General features: G+C 35.8%; 1 pseudogene; it reads left to right on the plus strand.

Annotated features, from left to right (window-relative positions):
• The first annotated feature begins 982 nt into the window (after positions 1-982).
• On the plus strand, positions 983-20,580 carry LOC116869862 (annotated as a pseudogene).
• The last annotated feature ends 271 nt before the right edge of the window (positions 20,581-20,851 follow it).

A 20,851-nucleotide genomic window follows, 5' to 3' on the forward strand; every position in this document is an offset into this window, starting at 1 on the left:
ATATGCAAAAGAATAAAACTGAATTGTTATCTTAATACCATAGACAAAAATTAACTCAAAATGAATTAGAGACATGGAGTATAATACCCAAAATGGAATAGAATATAAGACCTAATACCTTAAAACTCCTAGAAGAAAACATAGGTGGTAAGTAAGCTTCTTGAGATTGGTCTGGGTGATGATTTTTTTTTTTTAATATGACACCAAAAGCAAAGGGAACAAAAGCAAAAATAAACAAGAGGGACTACTTCAAACTAAAAAGGTTCTGCACAGCAAAGGAAACCATCGACAAAATAAAAAGGCAATCTATCTAGTGGGAGAAAATAGTTGTAAATCATATATACGAGAAGGGGTTAACATTCAAAATATAGCAAGAATCCATACAACTCGGTAGAAAATAAAGAATCTGATTAAAAATGGGCAGAGGGTCCCAAAAGACATTTTTCTGAAGAAGACCTAGAGATGGCCAACAGGTACATTAAAAGATGCTCAATGTCACTCATCATCAGGCAAATGCAAATCAAAACAACAAAATCACCTCCCATCTGTTGGAATTGGCTATTAGCAAAAGGACAACACACAACAGGTTAGGATGTGGGAAAGAACCCTTGTGCACTATTGGTGGAAATGGAAATGAGGGCAGTCACATTGGAAAACAGTATGGGGTTTCCTCAAAAAATGAAAACGAGAACTACCCATATGATCCAGCCATTGTACCACCAGGTATTTATCCAAAGACAATGAAAACACTAGTTCAAAACTACGTGCACCCCTATGTACATTGCAGCATGATTTACAATAGTCGAGATGTGCAAGTAACCTAAATGTCTATCCCATAAATGGATGAATGGATAAGAAAATGTAGTGTGTGTGTGTGTGTGTGTGTGTGTGTGAGAGAGAGAGAGAGAGAGAGAGAACGCGTGTGAGTGAATATCATTCAGCCATAAACAAGAATGAAATCCTCCCATTTGTGACAACATGGATGAAACTTGACGGTGTTACGGTAAGTGAAATCAGTCAGAGAAGGACAAATACTATATGATCTTGCTTATGGCAAGGGTTGAATGTAGGGTAAAGAGCAAAGGGGGCCAACAGGTACAAATTTTCAGTTAAATAAGCCCTAGGGATGTAAGGTACAGCATGGTGACTATAGTTAGTAATACTGTATTGAATATTCAAAAGTTGCTAAGAGAGTAAACCTTAAAAGATCTCAGGAGAAGAAAAAAAATGTAATTTTGTATGGCAAGGGGTGTTAACTTATTGTTGTGATTGGAGATGTTTTGCAATATATACAAGCATCAAATCATTGTGTTGCACACCTGAAACTAATGTAATGTTGTATTTCAATTATACCTCAATTAAAAAAAATACTAAGGAGAAGGAAAAAACCTTTACAAATATTTAGGCAAGGAAAAAAAGAGCTTCTTTCTTAAACAGTGGTTCTTGGCACTGGCTATGCGTTAAAATCATTGGGTGAGGTTTTAAAAAATACCAGTGTTTGGGCTCCATCCTTAGAGATTCTGATTTAATTATTCTGGGACAGAGCCTAGGCATTTCCATTTGAAATAAAAAGTCCCCCTCAGTGATTTGGTTGTGCAGCCAGGGTTGAGAACAAAAGCCCAAAGTAAGAAAAACTGTAGACTTCTCCAGAAAGCCAAAAAGCAGCAGGAAATGAAGACTGCTTTCCAAGCAGGGGAGGAAAAGAATGATGTAATTAGGAGGTCATTTGTAGGAAAAACCAAAATTTTTCTACAAGGGAGCCTTCAGAAAAGATTGCATTCCTGGTTTAAGGATCCAATCCATCCATTCTAGGGGTGGGTCAGGATCTAAAGAATGAGAGTGAGCATATTAGAATAAAGAGATCATAGGACATTGGGGAGGGTGTACTGGGAATTGTGCAAGGCTGTTGAATCACAGACCTGTATCCCTGAAACAAATAATACATTATATGTTAATAAAAAAAAGGGGGAGGGGAGAGATCATAGGAAGCAATGGGAACTACTTAAAATCTAGAATTGATGAAGACCTGGAGAATAGGCTCTGTATATATAAAGATCATCTAAAATACAATTACTATCATCTCTGAAATAAAATTTAAAATAAAGCCTACCTTTCAATTACATTTTTACTAAGACTACTAGTTACTACAGTGACATCTATTTTCTGATTTTCACTAGTAAGAGGGTCCTCATTTTTTTTTTTTCCTTCCCAGAAGAATGACATCTTTCAGTCTGTCTCATAGCCAGGTGTGTTCATGTCATTCATTACATTTTGGTGAACGATATGCAAAATGATACACTGTGTGCAAGTTCAGAAAGCATCTGTAAAGGTGGGAAGACATATCCTTTGAGCTCTTCACTCTCTTCTTGAGGGCATGGTTAAAGGTGTGCCAACAGAGCCCCAAGAAAACATGTCAGACCATGAAGGGGAAGCTTCATTCTGAAGATGGCAGAGACGGAAAGTTTGAGTTTTGCAGGCTTTAGTGCTACTATACCAGTCCTATGCTGTCTATTGGCAGACTTCCTTTCCATGAGAGAGCAAAGAACTCCTCCCTCCCTCTGTTCCTCTCTTTCTTTCTCCCTTCCTCCCCCACTTCCTTCCTTCCTCCTTCCTTCCTCTCTCTTTTTTTCTTTCTTTCTTTCTTTCTTTCTTTCTTTCTTTCTTTCTTTCTTTCGTTCGTTTGATTTTTTGTTTAATGTAACCAAACCTCACCCTAAGAAACTGCTCCATTGTTTTTCTCTCACTCCCTGTCTGGAATTTTCTTTTTTTTTCTTTTCTTTCTTTCTTTTTTTTTTTTTTCTGTCTGGAATTTTAAATGATAAACTATCTTGACAGAAAAAAATGACCAGAATAGAAGATTTCACAGGGTCAAGATTTGGAGATGGTACAAAAACTATCTTCTACAAAGTGAATCTTATTTTTATGGCATGGAAATATCATTCTTCTTTTAAGAGGTTGCTGGTCAGAGATCATTTTCATGATTCATCTATGTAAATATCATGTGTCTTATACTCTGCCTTAATTTTCACTGTGCCAATTATATTAGTACTCCTTTTTTTTAATTCCTTGGCCATCTAATACCAATAGTGAGAATGAAAATTTTCCACAGTGAGATAACCATCAACATCAAAAGATTTTAGACTTCTAAACACTCCATCAAACACATTTTGAAAATTGTCAGCTTTTAAAATCCAATATATGAAGACAGTTTTTGAATTTGAAATAATTATACAGTCAAATCTGTATTTACTCTTGCCAATAAAGTTTAAAAGCATGACTATTCTTGTCACAAAATATGTTGTTGTCATTGATCTTTAGTCCTTCATCTCCAAAATATTAAGAATTTGCCCATAAATCTTCTCTTTCATCTTTTTTGTAATGAACTTTTCATCCAGTAAGAATGTTCTCTCAAAAGAACTGAATAATCCAGGTGTGTGTGTGACTCTTGTCCTCTACTATTAGTAAAATGAGTTGTATCTTCTAGATAATAAATCTTACTTCATTTTCAATCTGAATTAAATGAAATTGCCATAATTATCTCCAACTTTAAATACCAGCTGGTGTTACTAGTCAACACTGTCCTCTACATGGCTCAAAGCCTCCTGGTTTGGAATGATTTGGTAGTCTTCTTATGACCAGCACCATTATTGTTATAGGACTGATGGAGAACAGGCTTGCCCACTGCTCTCTGCCCCAGCACATCTGGTAATATTTATCTAATGGTTCTTTCAGTGTTTTGTTTTGTTTTGTTTTGTTTTCTGGCTCTTTACTCTCCAGTGTTTTTCCTATTACCTCCATCTTGGAGGGATTTTCCATGGAGTATAGACATGGAGGAAGGCGATCTCCTGCAACTGCCTCCTCTCTCTGTGTGTAGTCTTTCTTCTGCCCCACCAAGACATGTTCCTCAAGGTGCTTCATTAGGCAGTGCTAGCATGTAAGTCACTTTCCATGAGTGAATGCCATGTAACCCCAGCGAAGGATGGGCCCAGAACACAGTGGAGCAAGCTCAGGTCCACACCCCATAAGTTCCTTCTTCTTATCCCCTGTAGCAGCTAGACTCTGGTTCTAATACTTTACAATCATGTGCATTTCCTCCATAATAATTTATTTTTTATCACTTCTCTAAATAGTCACAATACAATTTGAAACTATGAAGAATTCCTAGAGATCATCTTATCCAGAGGTCTTTAACAGGAGGACCAATGGGAGCTGTCACAGACACCGGTGCAGGGTGAAGAGGGAGGCTGAGCCTCCAGACCCACTGCCTCCGTGGCACCTCATTTCTAAGACTCACTTATGCTGTGTCCTCTCTTGTAATATTTTAGTGAAACAAAATATTCCTTGGCCAACAGAATAGACTATAAACCTCTAACTTGGTCCTTTTCATTGTCACAAAGGGAATTGTGAGTGAAGCAGCATTTTTCCAAATTCATATAACCCAATTGTGGCGGTATTAAGATTAGAACTGTTTGGTTGAGTAATATTTTTACTGTATCATTTGGACCATTCTAAATAACATATATACATTATACATTATACAATTAGTACCCACTGTGATTTAACCCAAAAGAAGAAGAAGAAAAAAAAAACACCATGAGAACATGAGGTGGACTATGATGTTTTGGTGAGAGAAGAAGGATTTTGAGAGTACTGGGGTTCTTTGAACCATATCCACTACATCTATGAACAATTCTGCTTTGATCATGTAAAGATGCTAATAAAGTATGCTGATTTTTCTATTTCTAAACAAAAAAATGATGATAATAGATACTGAAATACCAAACTAGTACACTTTTGATACTTATCTGTTCAACTGATCTCAGCAAATTTTAGATTTGGTTAGATCAAAACTTCATATATAGGCAGAGCGATTTTGAATCAATGCTTAAAATGTGGGTGTGTGTCTGTTTTAATAGAAAATTATTAATTTCTAGATTGATTTGGCACACTGGAATTCTGATGCCTAATTTTTCCAGCCATGTGACAGTATCCGTCTCTGCTTATAATGGTATCTTAGAGCCAACTTGGATAAGCCTCTAGTTAGATATTGAATTAGCCAACAAGAGAATAGAATTTTACTAAATTTATAATATTTCAGAAGATAGGTGGGAAGAGAAGAGAGGGGAAATCAGCACTATTGGTTTCAAATTGAGTTACAAAAATTGGTAAAATTTTCAAATAAGTAATCTGAAATATCACTGTGGGGTTTACACTAAGCAAATCAGTAGTAGTCCATGGTATGAATGTGCCACAAGTGGTCTAACCATCATTAAGGACCTCCGTGGTTCCCAGTGTGAGGATGTTGCAAATTAAACTGCTAGAAACATCCGTGTACAAGTTTCTGTGTGGAACTGTTTGTTTCTCTGGGATAAAATTCCAAGAGTGCAGTTGCTAGTTGTATGCTAAGGCCATTTACAGTTTTGAAGAAAAACTGCCAAACGATTTTTTAAAGGGACTACCATCCCATCAGTTATGTATGAGTGATCTAGTTTCTCTGCACACTTACCAGCAGTTGGTGTTACCACAAGTTTTTATGTGAGCCATTCCAATTAGGTGTATAGTGATCCTTATGTTATAATTTGCCTTTTTTTTCTCTTAACAGGGTGTTTAGAAGAGCAAAAGTTTGTAAATTTGACAAATTCCAAATGATCAATTTTTCTTTGTATAAGGTTGTGTTTTGGTATGAAGGGTTAATACTCTGCCCAGTTCAAGGTACCAAAGAGATTTTCCCATTGTTTTTTCCTGAAAGTTGTATATTTTAATGTTTCATATTTAAGTTTATAACTTATTTTGAGTTTTGTATAGCATGTAAGTTTCAGAATGAGGTTCTTTTCTCTTCCCCTTCCCTCCCTTCCCTCTTCCCTTTCTTTCCTTCTTGCTCGCTGACTTTGCTGTCTTTGTCTGGTTTTGGTATTGGTAATATCAGCCTCATAATGTGACTTAGGAAGTGTTCCCTCTTCTTTTATTTTATGTAAGTAATTATGTAAAAATGGTATTAATTCTTCTTTGAATTGTTTTAAAAAATCTTCAGTGAAACCATGTGGACCTGTAATTTTTTTTTCTATGAGGAATTTTTAATTACAAATTCAACGTCTTTACTAGATTTAGATCTATTCTGGTTGTCTCTTTCATCTTGACTGAGTTTTCATAAGCTCCTTCAAAGCTATCCAACTTTTGACCATACATTTGTTTGTGGTATTCTCTTCTTACCTTTGTAATTATACAATTCAGTATTGTAATGGCTGTATGATTCGTTATGTAACGGCTGTAGGATTCATGATGATATCCCTGTTCTATCTCGGACAGTAGGGAGCAGAGTCTTCTTTCTTTTTATCAATTTATTTTTATCAATTCCTAGAGGTTTATCAAATTTTTGAAGCATAAGATTTTTGCTTTATTAATTATTTTCCTGTTTTATTTCCATTTATTTATGCTTTCATTTTTATTATTTCTGTTCTTCTACTTGCTTAACTCTTCCTTTTCTTGTTTCTTGAGGTAGGAACTTGGGATATTTATTTGAGGTATTTCTTCTTCTTTTTTTTTTTTTAAGATTTCCTTACTTATTTAGGGAGAGAGAGAGAGAGCACGTGCATGCACAAGCGGGAGGGGCAGAAAGAGAGAGAAACTCGAACAGACTCTGCACTGAGAATGAAGCGCAACATGGGCTGAAATTCCATAACCCTGAGATCCTGATCTGAGCCAAAACCAAGAGTTGGATGTTCAAGTGACTGAGCCACCCACTTTTTTAATGAAAGCACTTAATACTGTTTTCCTCTAAGCACTGCTGCTGCACCCCACAGATTCCAATATAATTCAATTTTCCCGTAGTTATATGTATTTCATTTCATTCTTTTTTTTTTTTTTAAGAATTTATTATTTATTTATTTATTTAGTTGGTTGGTTAGTTACTTATTTTACAGAGAGACAGTGAGAGAAGGAACACAAGCAGGGGGAGTAGGAGAGGGAGAAGCAGGCTTCCCTCTGGGCAGGGAGCCCAAAGTGGGACTCAATCCCAGGACCCTGTGATCATGACCTGAGCTGAAGACAGGCACTTAAGGACTGAGTCACCCAGGACCCCCTAGTTATATGTATTTCAAGCTTTTCTTTGGAATGTCGACTTTGACCCATGTATTATTTAGTAATGCGCTGTTTAATTTCAGCATGTTAGAAGAATTTCCTACTATCTTCCTACTATCTTCTTACTATTGATTCTGATTTGATTCCACCATGGTTAAGGGTATCTTCTGTATGACTTTCATCTCCTTAATTAAGTTTTATTTGATGACCCAGGGTAGGATCTGTACCGGGAAATATTAGCATGTACTCTGGTACTGTCAGATCATGCGTTTCATAAATGTGGGTTTGATTCTGTTGGCTGTGGTGTTGTTCAGTTATTCTGTCCTGGATAATTTTTGACTAGTAGTTCTGCCAATTGCTAAAAATAAGCTGTTGAGGTTCCAACTCTAATTTTGGATTTATCTATTTCTCCCTTAAGTTCTCTTGATTTTTGCATCATGTAACTTAAAGATCTGTTGCATCTGATGCCTACACATTTAGTACCACCATTATATTCTTGGTGCATTATTTTATGAATATGCAATGTTCCAATTTGTCCCTGTTAGTGTTCTTTGCTCTGAAATCTACCTTGTCTGATATTAATGTAGCCACTCTTGCCATTTCTTAAAATTAATATTTGCATGATGTTTCTTTTTCTCTTATTTTGCTTTCAATCTACTTATGTTGCTAAGTTTGGAGTGAGTTCTTTTACACAGCAAATAGATCACATTTATTTGTTTTTCCTTTTTAATCCACAGCAATGCCTGTCTTTTAACTGGCATCTTTATTTCATACATACTTAAAATAATTATTGATCTTATAGAGGTAAATTCTGCTCTTTTAGATTTTTTTTCTGCCTGATCTCCCTTTTTCCTTCATTTCTTTTTTCTTGCCTTCTTCTATGTTACTGATTTTTTTGTAGGATTTTATTTTCATTTAATTACAATAACTTGAGCATATCTCTTCGTAGAACTTTTTTTTTTTTTTTTTGAGAGAGAGAGAGTGTGTGTGCACAAGTGGGGGAGATACAGAGAGAGAGAGGAAGGATCTTAAACAGGCTCCATGCCCAGCACAGTGCTCAATACAGGGCTGGATCTCACAACCCTGAGATCATGACCTGAGCTGAAATCAAAATTCAGAAACTTAATTGACTGAAGCACGGAGGCACCCCTATTTGTAGAGCTTTCTTACCATAGTTGCTTGCTTTAGATATCACAATATGCATATATAATTTAGACAACTAGCGTCAAAGTTTCACCACATTGAAGAAACTGTAGAAAATGTACTTTCATTGATGATCTTTTGTCCTTGCCACTTTTTATATATTATCATCCTAATTATTTCATCCACATACATTAAGCATCCATGGCATTATAATTTTTGTTTTGAACAAAAAATTGTAGGTTTTAAGAAACTCATGAGGTGAAGATTAAGCTATTATGTTCACCCCTATTTTTACTCATTCTGTTGTTCTTCTGTCTTTTTTGAAGGCTTCAGTCTTCTGTTAATACTTCCTTTCTATTTTGAGAGCTTCCTCTAGCTATGCATTAAGGGTTGATCTGCTGGTGACAAGTTCCATTTGTTTCCTTTCATCTGAGAAGGTCTTCAGTTATCTGCATTTCTGAAGGAGTTTCAGTAGACATTGAATTCTGGGTTGACAATTCTTTTCTTTTGCTACTTGAAAGATCTTAACACATAATTTTGGCTTCTGTAGTTTCAGATGAGAAATCCAGTTATTTGAACTAATGTTTCCCTGTAAGCCACGTGCCATTTCTATCTGGCTGTTTTTAAGTGTTTTCTTTGTTCTTAGCTGTCAGTTTAATTAGTTAAGGTTTAATTATGTTGAATCTTGGTATGCCTTTTTTTTTTTTTTTTAATACTTACCTTACTTAGGGGTGGACTAGGCTTCTTGAATCTGTAGGATTCTGTCTTTCACTAAATTTGGGAAGTTTTAGCCATAGTATCTTTAAATACATTTCAGCCTTCAATCTTTGTACTCTCGTCTGGAGACTCTGATGATACAAATATTAGTTCTTTTTTTTTTTGTAAAGATTTAATTTAATTTATTTATTTGACAGAAGGAAAGAGATCACAAGTAAGCAGAGCAGCAGGCAAAGAGAGGGGGAAGCAGGCTCCCCACTGAGCAGGGAGCCTAATGCAGGGCTCGATCCCAGGACCCTGAGATCATGACCTGGGCAGAAGGCAGAGGCTTAACCCACTGAGCCACCCAGGTGCCCCATTAGTTCCTGTTTAATTGTCCCTGGATTTATTGAGACTCTCTTCCTTTTATTGTTAGTTTCATTCATACTTTTAGTCTATTTTCTTTCTGTTGTTTATATTGAACAAACTGTTGATTTGTTCTCAACATTACTGACTCTACCCACTGTCATCTCCACTCAGAACTTGAGCCCATCCGGAAGGATTTTATTACAATTATTCTGTTTTACAATTACATAATTTCAATTTGGTTCATTCTTGTAATGCCTGTTACTTAGCTAAGAGTTTCTTTTTTTTTATTTTTTAAAGATAATTTTAAAGTACTTGTTGAATATCTATATGATAACTGCTTTAATATACCGTCGGATTGGGACACCTGGGTGGCTCAGTCAGTTAAGCATTTGCCTTTGGCGCAGGTCAGGATCCTGGAATCCTGGCATTGAGCCCCATGTGGTCAAGCTCCCTCTCCCTCTTCCTTTCCCCTGCTTATGTGCTCTCTCTCTCTCTCAAATAAATATATAAAATCTTTTTAAAAAATAAACATAATACACTGTCAGATAATTCCAACAAATGATGCATGTCTTGCCTTTTCTCATTCAAGTTGAATTTTTCATGGTTCTTAGTATAATGAGTGATTTTTTTTTTTTTTTACATATATCCTGGACATTTTGTATATAATATTAGGAGCCTTCCTCTTATTTAAATCTTTTTCAGTCACCAATAACAATAACTCCTTTTAGATTTAGCATGTAAGTCCTGGATTATTTTAAGAGCTATTGTTCTCATGACAATTTAGTTTTTAGAGAGACTTTGCCAAGTTATTCTGGTCAGTTTTATTCTTATGGCTCTGCTGAGATTTTTTTTTTTTTTTTAAGAGACAGAAAGTGCGGTCAAGAGGTAGGAAGAGGGAAAGAGAGAGAGGGAGGGAAAGAGAATCTCAGGCTCAGCACGGAGCCTGTTGTGGGGCCTGATCTCTCATGGCCCTCAGATCATGACCTCAGCCAAAATCAAGAGTTGGAAGCTTAACTGACTGAGTCACCCAGGTGCCCCCTCTGCTGAGATTTTTGACTGATCTCAGCAAATACCTCCTGCCCTTCCCAGTGCTACTGAGTGAGAGGTTCAGGAAACATTCAGCCTTAGTCACTGTTACCATGGTAGACTGAGTCCCCCCTGCCCTGGAGATAGGACAGGCACTCTGCTGATATTGGCATTGTGGCCCAACAGATCCACTACTGCCCAGGGGTTGTTGCAAACATCACAAAGCTTCTCTGAGAGTAGAAGGACAGATTAACGATGAGTTCCTGAACAGGCCCTGCTGACAGTGGTGTTGGGTAGCAGTGGACCTCCCTGTTAGATCTCTACTAGGCTTCCCCTTTCCCAGTACTTTGGCCATAAAGGTCAGGATTTATGTTTTTTTGTTTGTTTGTTTGTTTGTTTTCTAGGCCATTTTTGCAGTTCCAAGTTGTAGACCTCTCCTCAATCCACTGTGCCATATTTGGGGGGCAAGAAGAAAATCTATGAACTTAATTTGATGTATTTTCCTAAGTCCTACATTCCCTAGCCACTCCACCTTCTTCTTATCTTTTAGAGTCCTATTAGGATCACATGCTGAACTCTTTCTAGAATATGTGGTTTTATTTGGAAGAGAGGAACAGAGGAAAATGAGTCTAGAACATCCTATCCCATAACACATTTTCAAAATATTTTCTCAATCAGTATTCATGTCTAATAGCAAAAGGGTTTGACAAAACACTTAAAATTGTCTTATTCCTGAAATTGGATATCTACATAGCGAATTTTAACTGTTAACATGCTACGTAGAAATGTTTTTTATTATAATTCTAGTTATTAGTGATTTTTTTGTTATTGTCAATTGACAACTGTTATTGTCAATTCATTTACTCTTATTTCCTTAATATCTGTGAGAAGAACACACTGATTTCTACATTTGAGCCATGCTTAGAGTTTTCTACCAATCACACTGCTTCTTGTGTCCCTTCTCCATGCCTTTCCTTTCCACAAATCCATTTCCTGGTGCAGTGCTAAAGCCAAAAGTTTTGTCATTATCTCAGGAGTTTTTATTTTAATACAAGTTAGGATATGTTCATCCAAAATAATAACTATGGCATTTCAGTGACCTGAAAAACAATTGGAAAATTTTTGAAAGATAAACCAAATCACAGATAAAAAGAACTCCATAACTGTTAATTGTTATTAAGGCAAAATGACAGAATTCAACTTTACTTTTGCTTTTTTATTCAATATTTGAGTTATCAGAGCCATAGGAACCATTACAGACTATTATGCCAAATATTAAAAATAATCTTTCAAAGCCTTCCACCATTGTCAGCTTTCCCTTGTAGTATCAGAGGGGTTTCTATATTAAATAATAGCAAATGATTTCAGATAAAATGTTCTTGCGACAGTTAATCATAAAAAATACTTTTTTACTACATGACGCATTGGTCATTTAGAAAAAGAAAATTCTTAACTAATATGTCATTATGAAACTTTTATCTGCTTACTATTGACTACAAATATTACTAATATCCCAAACCTTTTTGTTTTAATTTTAAGAAACTCAATTTCCAATAACGGTGTCTTGTCACATTCATATATCAACCACTCTAACCTTTACATCAAGCTGTATTCTATTTTATTATACTAACTTATCTGTGCCACAACATCTGTTGGCTAAATGGATCTTAATGGGTAAATAATCTTAGCTTCATTTTATTATAGATTTGATTACTGAAATATTCAAGGAAAAGAATACCCTGAATTGTCAGTATTTTTTGAGTTTATATTTACATCCAAGTTTTCTTTTCCCTAATACATGTGAGAAGATGATTTTATTTTGATCTTCATTGTGTTCTAGCCAACAGTAACTTGCGAATTGGAAAAAAAAAAAGTCAGATAAATTGAAGGCAGAGGAAATGATTACCAGCTTCTTAGAATAAGTGGGAAGTTAATAATTTGAGTTGTTTGATCCCTAAGCTTAGAGATGTATCTGTTCTCTATCATGGAGAACACTGGATATGACACCATTGCGAGATCATCTATTCCTTAAATTAATCAATCCATAGATACTTTTGAGCGCCACTCCAAGTCAGGGAACATGGAAAGAACTATTGGTGATTTGATGAATACAATAAACATGGGTCTTACTCTCAGGGAGTTTAAAATTTCATGTGAGAAAGCAATAACAAACAATTGAAATGAGCAAATAAATGTATAACTGTAGATTTTAATAAATATTAGTGATACTAAATATTAGAATTTAATAAATATTAGTAAAGGAGAGTGACAGAAAATATTGGACTGCTACTGGGGAGTGGAGAAAGGGAGGTTGAGTTTAAGTAGGCACTCTCCAGGACATTACATTTCATCAGAAACCAGAAAGATGAGAATGAGCTAGGCCCATTTGCTACCACAAATTCCTCTAGTTTACCTACAATTATAGCCCTAGAGATAAACTATCTAGTGGCATTTTTGCCCATAAACATGAATGACTTCTGATGTAAAATAATCTGTTATTTATTCACATTGTGGCATGGTAGTTATGATGGTAAAGGATCAATTTGCCAAGACCAGTCTCTATTCTGATGAGTTACAATTTGTAGAATGGCTTAATGATCAACATGTATTCCATAAAATAGATGTGAAACCCATTGTCTTATATTACCCTAACAATTCTTCCCATGTCTCAAGATACATATAATTCCATAAAGTGCAGGGCAGATCCTTAGAACAGCTGGTAGCTGTAGAAATGAAATTCTCTCTGCACCTCCCCTATTTGAGTAAAGTTGAACAGAAGTAACTTGAAGTCCTCCCCTGGGCAAGTGCTTACACTATCCCATAATAGTATTTTAAAGGCCCTCTTTGCTTAGTCACTTCTGTCAACCATTCTTTTCTTAACTGTAGCAGTAGGGGGTAAGATGAGAAAAATCATGGGGAGCACAGGGAAAACTATACATAAAATTCTTCTATTTTTAAATCACTGCTTTTTAAAATCAGTCTTAATTGGAAAAAGAAAACATGATTTTTTTCTTTTTGCTTTATTTCCACAAATGCGTGATACAGTACTCCATAACAACACAGAAAGTGCTCTGCAAAGGACATTGTTTTATGATTTTCACAAGTGATGCCCCTGAACTTTACTGTTCTATCTTTAAAATCTCTAAAGTCCTTTAGGATCCAAAGAGTAGCTACTATTGTGCACTTACTATAGGATAGTTACTGATATGCACATTTTTAAATTTTATTTTATTTAACAATATTTTATTTTATTTAACAATAAATATAACAATAACCTTATACTAAAGATAGTGCTATTCTTAATCTACTAAGAAGGAACAGTTTCATAAATATTACTTGCTGAAAGCCACACAGCTTAGTGAGGGACAAAACCAAATTCAAACCCAAGACTGTTTTCTTGACCACCTTGCACACAATCAAGTTCTATGGGTTTCATCTACACCATGGCTGGGAAATAGATTTTATTGTTTAGAATAGTTTAAGATTTCAAAAAGTATCTGTGCAGATGGTACAAGAATTCCTGTCGACCCTTAGCACCACTTCTCTTATTCTTGTTAGCATTTTATATTTATGTGGTCCATTTGTTACAACTGATAAACCAATATTGATATATTATTAGTAACTATAGTCCATAGATTACACTGGGATTTATTCTTTGTGTCGTACAGTTTTTTTAGGTTTTGACAATGCATCACATCATGTATCCACCATTAAGTATCATACAGAATAGTATCATGCTCTAAAAATTCTGTACTCTGCCTGTTTAATCCTGTCTTCCTCCCACTCTGTGAGTCCCTGGCAATAACTGATCTTTTTCTTGTCTCCATAGTTTAACCTTTCCCAAAATGTCATGTAGGTGGCATCATACACCGTACAGCCTTTGGCTAGCTTCTTTCACCTTGCAATATACAAGTAATTTTCCTCTATTTCTTTCTGTGGCTTGATGGCTCATTTCCTTTCATTGCAGAGTAATATTTCAGAGTATGAATGCACACAGTTTGTTTTATCTACCATCCTGTTGAAAGATTGAGAACCATCTCAGTGGCTTTCAATTTTTGAAATTTAGGAATAAAGCTTATATGAACACTCATGAGCAGGCTCTGTGTGGAAACTAAGTTTTCAACTCATTTGGGTGCACAATTGTTGAATTATATGTTAAGACAGTGTTTAGCTTTGTAAGAAGCAGCCAGACTGTCCTCAAGCCTTCTATACCATTTTTTTTCCTTTTCAACAATGAATGAGAATTCTTATTATTCCATATATTTGGTAGCAGTTTTTTATTACCCATGTTTTGGACTCTAGCAGTTCTGATAGATATGTAGTTGTATGTCATCATTTGAATTTGCAAATCCTGAATGGCATGTAATGTTGAGCATTTTTCATACGCTTATTTGAATTGTATCTTCTTTAGTAAGACATCTGTTCAAATCTTTTGCTCATTTTTTAATTGGATGGTCTGTTTCCTTGTTGTTAAGTTTTAAGAACTCTTTATATATTTTGGATACAAGTCCTTTATTAAATATGTGTTTTGCAAATATTTCTCCCATTCTTTGTCTTATTTTTTTTTTCCTTCTCCTAACAGTGATATCTGTAGAGCATAAGGTTTTCATTTTAATGAAGTTCAGCTTACCAACTTTTCTTTCATAGGTTCTGCTTTTGGTATTGCACCTAAAATTTCATCAACGATTCCAAATTTACTTAGATTTTGTCCTGTATCACCTTCTAGAAATTTTAGTATTATATTTTATATTTAGGTGTAGGATCCATTTTGGTATACGATCTGTGTTCATATTACCATTATGTTTTTGTATGTGGATGTCCGGTTGTTCCAGCACCACTTGTTGAAAAAATTATCTTATCTTTTGGATTTACCATTCCTCCCTTATCAAAGATCTGTTGAATATATTTGTGTGGGCTTATTCCTGGATTTTCCACTCTGTTCTATTTATTTGTTTTTCTGTTTTTGTAGTTTGTTTTGTTTTATTTTGTTTGTATGTTTGTTTGATTATTGTAACCTTACAGTGAGTTTTAAAGACAGGTAATATCTCTCCTTTGATTTTGTGCCCAAAATTGTTTTGGCTTTTCTGAGTGTTTTTTTTTTTTCCATATAAACTTTAAAATTATTTGTTCATATCTCCAAAATAACTAACTGAAATTATTATAGGGATTGCATTGAAACTATAGATCAAGTTGGGAGGAACTTATATCTCAATATGGGATTTTTCTTATCTATGAATGTAAAATACTTATGTAATTATTGAGATCTTCTTTGATTTTTTTCATCAGAATTTTATGGTCATCCTCATAGGATCTGGTATACATTTTGTAAAATTTATTCCAAAACATATAATTTTTCTGGTGCTAAAGTAAATGGTATTGTACCTTTAATTTCAAAGTCCCCAACTGTTCATTGATGGTATTTAGAAAATCTCCTGACCCACTTTTTATATGAACCTTGCATGATGCAAATCTTGCTAAAATTGCTTATTCATTTCAGAGGGTTTTTTTTCCTTGGATCTTTGGAATTTTCTACATAGAAAATCATGTCATATGTAAACATAGACAGTTTTAGATCTTTCTCCCCAATCTGTATATTTTTATTTCATTTTCTTGTGTTATTGTGGTAGCTAGAACTTCTCATGCAGTGTTGAATAAGAGTGATGAGAGGCAACAACATTTTCTTGTTCCTGATCTTAAGGAAAGCTTCTAGTTTCTAACCATTAAGTATGATATTATCTGTAGGTGTTTTGTAGATGTTCTTTATCAAGTTGGAAAACCCTGTATATTCCTAGTTTACTGAAGGTTTTATCATGAATAGATACTGGATTTTTTCAAATGCTTTTCTTGCATCTGTTGATATAATCATGTGATTTTTTTTTACCCCTTTAAGTTATTGATGTGATGGATGCCTTGCCCTGGGATGTATTTCAAAATGATTACTTTTTTCCCTCTTCTGCTGAAATCCCACAAATTTTTTTGTTTGTTTATTTGTTTTATCTTCACCATGAGAAATCTGATGGAACTCCTGGAGATAAGACTCAGGCAGATTGCATTTTCTCCTATCACTTTCCTAATTTGTAGGTTCAAGACTGAAAACACAATTAATTGATCTCTCAGTATCCTTTAATTTACTCTTCATTGGCTTACATTCCCTGGATTTTGTTAGCCTGACTCTGATTCTTATGTCAGTTTGACCTGAGGTAATAACTCTCATTCTGTTCTCATGTTTGGGAACTATTCCTCACACCTGACAGTTGCACTTAGAGGCATTGTTGGCCTGTCAACTATGACCATGATCAAATCTGAAAATGACCTAAATCTACTGAAACTTCCAACCAAGATTATGGAATGAAATCTTTACAATTAACCCTCCCAGATTATGAATATTCAATTTGCTGATGAAAAAAAAGACTTAAATATTTAATGGATGATGGATTATAAAATCAAAATTGTCATAGGCAAGAAAAACCATAAAAATAAGATACAATGGTTTTGAAGGGGCAGGGGGTGGGAGGTTGGGGGAGCCAGGTGGTGTGTATTAAGGAGGGCACGTATTGCATGGAGCACTGGGTGTGGTGTAAAAACAATGAATTCTGTTACGTTGAAAAGAAATTAAAAAAAAAAAGATACAATGTAATTGAGATATATATATGGAATTCTGCATTTTGTTTATTTTGGATTTTTAAATTGCATCAAACATGGTGTAGGGCAGACTTGGTACACGATTAAAATTATTACCTGGTTAGTAAACTCAATTTAATCCAGCCTATAACTTCTGAAAAAAGTTATTTGGATAATAATAATAATAATACTGGAAGTAAAATGTACTGCCCAAAAAGAAGACAGCCTCTGTGTCTGAAAGGAAATCTTTCCAGAAACACCAACAGCAATCTTCACAACTGTCGAAAGACTCTCATATGGAAGATAATATAGGCCTATTACCTATTGCTAGAGAGCACAACTTGGAAAGACTCACAGAGATCTTAAGAAAGTATTTGGGACAATAAGAATTGAAATGAATTCAAGTCAATGATTTTGAAGATGAGAATAAATATAGATTTCACATTTGCATTGGCTGTACAGTTATGCTAAAATTATTCTATAATTCTAATGATGAAACAAGATGTATTTCTTCACTGCTATTTCCATCAAGGATTGTATAAGGGGAAGCTATAACTCTTTCACTGTAAGCTTTAAGGGAAAACTAAAGAAGCACAATATATATCCAGTACCTAGGTGTCAGGCACCTGAAAATTTGCTTTCAAATATAAGATCTTATTCGTTTCTTACATAATCTTTTACAGTGTTGTTATGGTATCCCATTTTACATCTAAATAAACTGAGGGTTAGCAAGGCTGTGTTAGCTGTCCAAAGTCTCCTATTTAGTAAGTTGAACTGCTGAGTCATCTTATTTAAAAACCCATACATTTATTAATCAGAACAACTGTTATTCCTCTTCCATTCTGGTTGTATTCTTAATGGTTGGGAGCATAAAGTAATTCTTGTATCCCACAGATTTGACCTGAACTTATAAACCCGAGTTTCCCAGATACAACAAAAATGTGATGACATAATTTTAGGACAATAACAAAATTAAATTCAGAATGATGCTTGACTGGACCCTTTCACTTTAGAATTGATACTCCTGGAACTAACGCCTGGTTTGGCACTCTAGGGATTCACTTAAGTTATTGTTTTGATTTAAGTTATTGTATTCATGGACCTAAATTTTAGCTTGCTTGTTAGAATCTGTTACATGGACTGTAAAGTAAAATCCCTAATGCATCATTGTTCTCAATTTGTAAGGAGAAAATATTTTGGTTATTTCACAATGCATATATCTCTACATCCCAGGTCAATCATTATGCCTGTTTTCTGCTGGGTACCTGGTGATATATTTGTATATTGAAGACACCAGAGACATGGAACAGTTGGGCTGTAAATCTCAAGTTCTGTTTGCCAACTATCCTCAAACTTCAGGAGTAACTTGCACTCAATTTCTAATTTGTCCCTCCAGTTTTATTTTTATTTGTACTTCTGTTTCCAACTAAACATAAAGTAACCTGAGGTGCTAATGCTTGGTGACTAAAGGTATAGAATTTACAGTCAGACTGCTTGGATACAGATCCGGTATTTATGCTTTTAATCCCTCTGAGTTTTGGTCCTCTCAACTGCAAAAGAAGGGTAATGAACCCTCCCTCAAAGAGAAAGTAAATTAGTGCCTAATAGGGAGATCCTTGCACTTGGTTATAACCAATAAATGCTACATATTATCTTTATTATTATTCAAAGTGAGATATGATTACATATGTCAGACCATGTGTTTTCTTTTCTTTGAAATAGAAATGGGTTTTTCTTTCTTCTCTTCTCACTTCCTTTCCTCCAATCCTTTGTTCCTTTCCTCCAATCCTTTGTTCCTTTCTTCCTCCTTTTCTTCCTTTTCTTTCTTTCTCCTCTCCTCTTTCTCCCCTTCCTTCCTTCCTTCTTTTTCTTTTCTTTTTCTTTTATGAGTATTGAGTTTATGGTGAATCCACTGATGAGACAAGCCCACACATATATTTCCATCATTTCCAACTTAGCAGTCCAGCTGTTAACACTGTTACTCTTCTATTTTGTGAGATATCAGAGGATTTCAGGGGAAATATAGAATGTTTTCCTACTTACCACGTGCAGAAGCAGGAGGCTCACCTCAGTTGAACTGATGTGAGCTATTCCCAATTGTTAAGCCACAGTAACATCCATCTATTAAGAAGGCAACTATATTGGGATCAGGGGAGGGCCAGAATAAAACATGATCTGCACATCAGCATCTGTTTTCTAATTAGGATGGCTCAGTGGCAATTTTCATCCAATAACTTAGTTAAATTTCATTCCTAAAGTATAAATATCCTCTGAAGGCACATGGGTGAAGTTAAATCAATAACTGCATTATTGTAAATTACTTCATAATTATATATTGATAAACATTGATGATATGAATGATATGAATGATATCCATTTTCCATATCACTTCATACCTCAGACAACTTTGTAGAAAATTATATTTTTATGTTGCTTTCAAACAGCTTTGTTTTGTGTAAAATGCATTTCACCTCATTCTAAAGCAATACAATTTCAGCTAGTCCTCCTTTTTTCGTTTGGCTTCTCAAACCATATAAACCCAATGTATCAGAATTAAATGTTCTCAGAGAATTCAGTGTGAAAAAAATATTTAAGAACTTATAAGAAAAAAATATATATTTTGTTCTGTTTTAAGGCTTGTCTAGAGAATACTGGGAGACTGTAAGATGCCAAGGTATTTCAAGTCAACCTGCTTCCCATCTTTCCCATAACCCTGACTGACCATCATCAAATGTTCTCTTTATCTACTGATCTCCCTTCTATCTGGGGTCTCTTCCTCCCATGCACTACTTGTCATGTACTTAATTTATGTTGACTGTGTTCCCTAGAACATCCATAATTGTCTGATTTAAAATACTGTGTCCTGGGTGGGGTGGGAACTGAGCAGTTATGCTGGGTGGCTGGGTAGTGCTAAGGGTTGTGGTCTGGTGGGCTGAATAGAATCTTGACCAGGCAGATGGCTTCTAGGGGGGAGTGGGAGCCTCCATGTGCCAGAGGACTCTCCAGCACCAAGAAAGGCTGGTTGAGAATGAGGTCGGCCATCTGGAGACCTTCAGTGGGACTGTGGGCTCCCTATACAGCCATTTCTAGGGGAGGTTGTCCCTTGAGAGCAGTTAGCCTCAACCTCTAGGCAAGGCCCCTTAGAAATTCCTGGAAATACCAGAGCCATGGCCTCCAGGCTGTGACTTCTTCAGCTAAGAATGTGTTGGGTGGCATGTCCCAGAGAATCCAGAAGTCCTGCCAAAGTGGAACCAAGTGGCTGGTGGTAACCCAAGTGGGAGCCAGGAAGAGGAGGAAAAGGGCACAGAAGGGCAATAGCTCCCCGTTCACAGACTGAGCCAGAAGAGTACCCAGCTGTCTGGAGCTGCCCCTGCCGACTCAAACCTGGACCAGTGGATGAGGGAGTATCACCAACTCTGTCCACATGGGCTCCTGTGCATACCCCCTGCAACCTCCCTCCAGGAGGGAGACTGCCTTCCACAGCCCCTACTCCTTGACAAAGCCCCTCTGCTCTCCCAGTGAGTATGACAGTGCCTAGAGCCTGTTGGAACTGGAATTCAACATCAGCAGAAGCTGTCACAAGGACTGGCAGAGGCCACTGTGACTGAAGAGAACAGGAGCATAACTGTTTCTTTCATTTGTGACTGAGGAAAGTAACTTTAGGTAATGTCCTCCTCCCAAACACCTTTCTAGGGTTCTTCTTCTCCCTCTTCTTCATGCATGAACATGTGCAAGAAAGGAGTCTTTTCCAGAAAACCTCACAGAGCTGATGGACCAAGCAGAGTGGAAATTGTGCAAGTCTCACCTGCCTGGACCTCATTGACCACATCATTAACCGAGGGTACCAGGCACACAATAGCTGGAGCCACCTTTCAGCTCAACATTTTGGAGGGGAGATTATGGTATCCCTCACTTCCTC

This window comes from Lontra canadensis, unplaced genomic scaffold (genome assembly GCF_010015895.1).
Source record: "Lontra canadensis isolate GAN:19392208 unplaced genomic scaffold, GSC_riverotter_1.0 scaffold21, whole genome shotgun sequence".
NCBI classification, from domain to species: domain Eukaryota; kingdom Metazoa; phylum Chordata; class Mammalia; order Carnivora; family Mustelidae; genus Lontra; species Lontra canadensis.